Below are 6,000 nucleotides of genomic sequence, written 5' to 3'. Positions count from 1 at the left end.
AAGCTTCATTATTCATTTTCTCTCTCTTCTCTCTCTATATATATATATATATCTATCTATCTCTATCTCTTTCACTCTTCCTCACCCTCTCCACCTCTCAAAAAAAAATATGTGTGGGACTGGAGAGATAGCACAGCGGGTAGGGCGTTTGCCTTGCACGCAGCCAACATGGCCCACACAGGTTCGATTCCCAGCATCCCATATGGTCCCCTGAGCACCGCCAGGAGCAATTCCTGAGTGCATGAGCCAGGAGTAACCCCTGAGCATCGCCGGGTGTGACTCAAAAAGAAAAAAAAATATGTGAAAATGTGGCTTCCCTCTTAAAGACGGTGGCAAATATCAAGAAGAAAGTTGATGAACGAAGATCAGATTTAATCTAGTCTCGTGTCAATTCAACTTCTCCTCCTAGCTGGCCATTCTTTTTTTTTTTCCTCGCTGACCATTCTTAAAGTTGTCTTTAAAACTGAAGCTACTTTTAGAAAAAGTTGAGATTTTTAAGATTTTTAAGACTTTGGACCCTTGTCTCTGTTTTAATCCAACCATCTGTACTTGCTTGACCTCAGGGTTACAGAGCAAAAATGACAAGGAGGAATGCTAAGTCTCTTAGTCAGATAAGGACAAAGACTGAGAGTTTGGGTTTGCTTTTCAATTACTTTAAAGTAGACACTGACTGTAGTGACAAAGGTGAAGTGAGAATCAACTGATCCAGGCAAAGAAGCTGGGAAGGAGCTGTGACTTAAATCCTTCTGAGAGGAAAATTCTCTTTCTTAAGATTATAAGACTCAATTTACAAAAACCCGTTGCTCTTTAAAAGATCAAAGGTGGGAATCTATTTTCTCCACAAAGAAGAAAAATACTTTCATATTCAAAGACCAGTCTGGTTGACGATAAGATCATCACCAGGTCCATCTTATAGGACAATAGTAATAGCTGGTATGTATTCCAGTCGATCTGAGTTACTATAACAAGATACCAAAAATTGAGACTTAAATAACAAACATTTCTTACATTTCTTAAATAACACATGTTTCTGAAGACTAAAATTGGAACTAATTTCCTTCACAACTAATTTCTGGTGAGAAATTTTTTCTGGAGTTTATAGCCACCTTGTTTACAGTATTTTCATGGAAGAGAACAAGAGACATAATTTCCCTCAGACATTTTCTCATAAGGACATTGATTCCATTCCTGGGATTCCACCCTCTAAACCATCCTAAAACTCCACTCCAATCAAATTAATTATTTTTATGATTAATCACATTAGGAACTACATCCTCAAACTATGTATTTTGGGTAAATATGAATATTCCATCCATAGCAACCACTTACCCAGTATTTTCTATACACCCACCTGCACAATACAAAGCAGACTGTTTATACAAACTCTGCCCAAAATCAAATGGGAAGGAGATGCAGTTATTGCCTTCATTTAACAAGTAATGACACTAGGCTTTAAAGACATTGATTAGTTTGCCCCCAGAACAAAAAAGCATGTAAAAGTCACACTAGGGTTTAAAAAAGCACAGTCTGACTTGAATTCAGATTGTGAACTCAACCCCCTAACAACTCCGTTTCACCTGCAACACTTGTGGCAATCCCAATTCCTGAAGCTATAAAAAAATGTTAGGTGTTAAAAAAAAAATCACTTTCCTGACATCCGATCCTCACATAAATCCCATGAGTCTAATAGGTAATAATGAGAAGGAGTGTATAAAATTCTCAGAAGAATCCTACGACACAGTATGTCCTCTGTAGGTATTATATTCAGGCCCCTTTAGAGATCAGAAACCCCTAGAAAGTATGAGCCAACAGGGATCACTCCTGGCAGGTTCTGGAGACAGACTATATGGGGTTCCTGGAATTGAAAATCGGTCCACCACGTGTAAGGCAAATGCCTTACCCACCATACTATCACTCTGGTCCTCCAAAGATGTCAAACTGGCATGATTCTCATGCTCTCTGATGTAAACATGAGTGAAGTCCTGCCTTACCCAGTCTCCTTGATTGACATGGGCGATATGGGTGAGTCCTCCTGGCCCAGGCCCTATCCCTGCATCCCCCTACCTGGGGATTGTTAAACCTATATATACACAGGGACATGAGGTGGGGAATGCCAAGGGGTTGTGTTTCCTCCCAGATCAGCCAGAAAACCTGTTTCTGACCAATAGCGATGTTTCCTTTAGGACATGCTTTGCTCAACTCAAAAATAACCTTTTAGAATTAAAGAGAGTACTGGCATACAATCCTGTTCCATCCCTGGCACACCTGGTCCACAGATCATTGCTGGTGTAGCCCTGAGCACCACTGGAGTGATCTTGGTGGTCCCTAGCCCCACAGGGTCCACCCATTCTCAGGCCTTTGCTGTACTGCTACCTGGACTGGCTGAGAATCACCACGAGTAGCACCAGATCCCCCTTCCCTGAGCACAGCTTTCAAGGCTCCCCGCAGCTTAAATAAAGAAGCTTTTATTAGTAGCTGTCCACAACTGGTAATGTGAGAAGAAAGCTTGGGTTGACAGAAAGATTGCATTCATCTGGGGAACATAAAGTAACAAAATGGGAGACTAACACCCAGGAGTGGCCGAGATTAGGAATTTTGCTCCATAACTTGGAGGCCAGTCACATGTGCTAGGGGAAAAGGAAGTTCAGATAGAGAAGGGAGCACCAAATAAAGGGTGTTGGGAGGATCCTCCCAGGATGGGAGAAGCATGCTGAAAGTAGACTATAGACCAAACATGATTGTCACTCAATGCCTCTCCTGCAAACCACAGGACCCAAAAGGAGAGAGAGAGAGAACAAAAGGGAATGCCCTGCCACAGAGGCAGGGTGGGATGAGGGGACGGGGGTGGGAGGGATGCTGGGACCAGTGGTGGTGGAGGATGGGCACTGGTGGAGGGATGGGTACTTGATCATTGTATAACTGAAACCCAAGCACAAAAATTTGTAAGTCTATGACTGTACCTCATGGTGTTTCACTAATAAAAAAAAAAAAACTTGGGTTGTCGATACTCAGTCATTCCACCAGCTTTTGAATCTGCCCTGAAGAACCTCCCGTTGATCATCGATTTGCTCGAGCGGGCCCAGTAACGTCTCCATTGGAGACTTTGTTGTTACTGTGTCTGGCATATCGAATACTCTCGGTAGCTTGCCGGGCTCTCCAAGAGGGGCGGAGGAATCGAACTCGGGTTGGTCATGTTGGCTGCGTGCAAGGCAGACGCCCTACCCGCTGTGCCCTGAAGAACATTCTGTAAAAAAGGCTTCAGGGTGCTAAGGGAGGCGACTGGGGCCAGGGAGATAAATCCAAGGATGAGCACATGTGCTTCGCATGCTGGAGTCTCTTCCCAGCAGGCTTCTTTGAGAACCACCTGGACCAACCCACACTCGCAGCGCCAACCTTACTGGTATAGCCGCAACCAAAATGAAACACACAACACAGTCCAGAGTAACCTGCTCCTTATCTCTTCCTTATCCCATCCTGGACTGTGTCAAGATCCAGAGCCAGCAAACAAGGCCATGGAGCAAAAGCAAGCAGGGAAACCAGAGCTGTAAAGACACCTGCCTGCTACACAGTAAACATTTTCTTTTCCAATCAAGATAGGCCAGGAGTTTCTTGCAAAGGAATAAACCTGAAGAATGAATGCACTCTTTTTTTTTTGCTTTTTTTTTGAGGGGTCACACCCGGTGATGTTCAGGGTTTACTCCTGGCTCATGCACTCAGGAATTGCTCCTGGCGGTGCTCGGGGGACCATATGGGATGCTGGGAATCGAACCTGTGTCAGCCATGTTGCTGCGTGCAAGGCAAACGCCCTACCCGCTGTGCTATTGCTCCAGCCCCTGAATGCACTCTTTAGCATGCAAAATGAATACAACCTTTAGCATCTCGCCGCTCTCAATTTTTCAACGGGTCCTGATATTCTGAATCAGGCTTAGAAGTTTCTGTATACTATAAAGAGCAGCTTCCCTGGAGATAGGAAGAAACCAACACTCATGGAGAGAAAAGAAAAGCCGCCATTTGCTGTCCAAACAAAATGATTGGTCGGCTAAATGTTTCAGTGCCAAAGCCATCTGAAGAAATTCGTCCTTTGCTACTCCCTCCTGAATCCTGGAAAAGCCATGGATCCCAGCAAAAACTGAATCCCGCTGAAAGCAGTTGTGATCATGCTGTTCAAATGATAGAATAAGTCATACTACAAAACAATTTGTGTGCAAATCTCTGGTTTTGCATTTAATGTAACAATAAGTAGATAACGTAAACATTATTATCTTAACTTTTTTGTTTACTAGGGTCTGGGCAGAGAGGGAGGAGTGGAGAGTGTGCGTTTCGGTTTTGATCAGCTGTGTAGAGAAATCAAACTTGGTGTAAGATACAAATGTTTGTTTCCTATATTTGAGACACATGCTCTACACCAAGCAACACACCATTTTCCCTTTTTGTGTGTTCTGTTTTGTATTTTGGGCTCACATACACACACACGTACACTAAGTTTTAGTATCTAGTTTTAAGTATCTAGTTATTTACAAAGCATATTCACACATTCCTGCAAACAATCTTCAGGACTTTTTCATCTGAAAAAAACTGCAACTTTATATAGTCAGTAAACAACTCCCTTTTCCCCTCTTCTCTCAGTCTCTGCCAATCACCAATTTCCTTTTTGGGTCTACCAATGAAACTCCTTTAGATACATTCTATAAGCAGAATCAAACATTCCTCTTTCTGTGACAGACTACTTCACTTCAGGCACTCAAGTTTCATCCATGTCAGAACATGTGGCATTTCCTTCTTTTAAAAAGCTGAAGGGGGAGCAGAGAGATAGCACAGAAGATAAGCCACTTCCCTTGCACATGTCTGACCTACTTTCCATCCCCAGTACCCCATATGGTCCCCCAAACCCCACCAGGAGTGACTCCTGAGCACAGAGTCAAGAGTAAACCCTAAGCACAGTCAGGTGTGGCCCAAAAGCAAAACCGAAAGAGAAAAAGCTGAAGGAATTCCCACTCTAACTATACAGAACATTTTTGTTATCTATTCTATTTCTCTGCTTCTGTCCACCTAGTGGCATGCAGTTATGAGTGCCATAATGAACAATTGGTAATGACCAGGATAAACAGGGAGGGGAGAGGAAGGTACCTCGGGAGAGAAAAAACAAAGTCACTGAAATTGCAACTGAGCTCAGTTCCATCACCCAGAACAGTTCCCTGTCCCTCAGTATTCCAAAAATGAGCTATTTCTGCACTGAATGGTCCATGTTCTGGAACACAGGTAGAGGTCAGTAAGAATTTCTTAGCTGAAAGAAACTAGAAAAGTGATTAGTCATGAAAGGAAAGCACAAGAGTAGGAAGGAAAATAATCTTGATGGTTCCAACTCCTTTGAACACATTTTTTCAAGAAAGTAGCAAGATATGCAGACACTGAAAGAGGTCTTGAAGCTATGTATATCAATGAAATATGATTCATTTTATGAAGAAGCATGCACAAATCAAAACAATGGGTACATACATGGTACTACAATTTATTCAAGGTGATCAGTTGAATATTACATACCATGTATGTAATGGATACATACATGGTACTACAACTGATTCAAGCTGATAATTGAGTCAGTTGGTGACTGAATCAAATTCAATAGCTTAATTACATCTGGATTGGAGGGCAAGAAAGCTGGGATAGAAAGAGAACTCTATGGATTTCTATTTGTAGTGTTTAAGTTGCTACCAAAATATTGTTTTTGTATTGTTCTGGTATTTCTTTTTATGTTTGTTTGTTTTTAGGACCACACCCAGCAATGCTCAGGGGTTCCTCCTGGCTCTGCACTCAGGAATTACTCCTGGTGGTGCTCGGGGACCATATGGGATGTCTGGTGATCGAACCCAGGTCCGAATCATGCAAGGCAAATGCCCTCACCACTGTGCTATGACTCAGCCCCAAGCTGCTATTTCTTAAGGGGAGAAAAACACCCAGAAGCAGCAGGGAAATAGGCTGGGATGCATGCTTTGCCTCTGG

Source organism: Sorex fumeus, unplaced genomic scaffold, assembly GCF_029834395.1.
Source record: "Sorex fumeus unplaced genomic scaffold, SorFum_2.1 ptg000038l, whole genome shotgun sequence".
In the NCBI taxonomy this organism is placed as follows: domain Eukaryota; kingdom Metazoa; phylum Chordata; class Mammalia; order Eulipotyphla; family Soricidae; genus Sorex; species Sorex fumeus.
The sequence above is the reverse complement of the archived record's forward strand: the minus strand, read 5'-3'. Positions refer to the sequence as shown.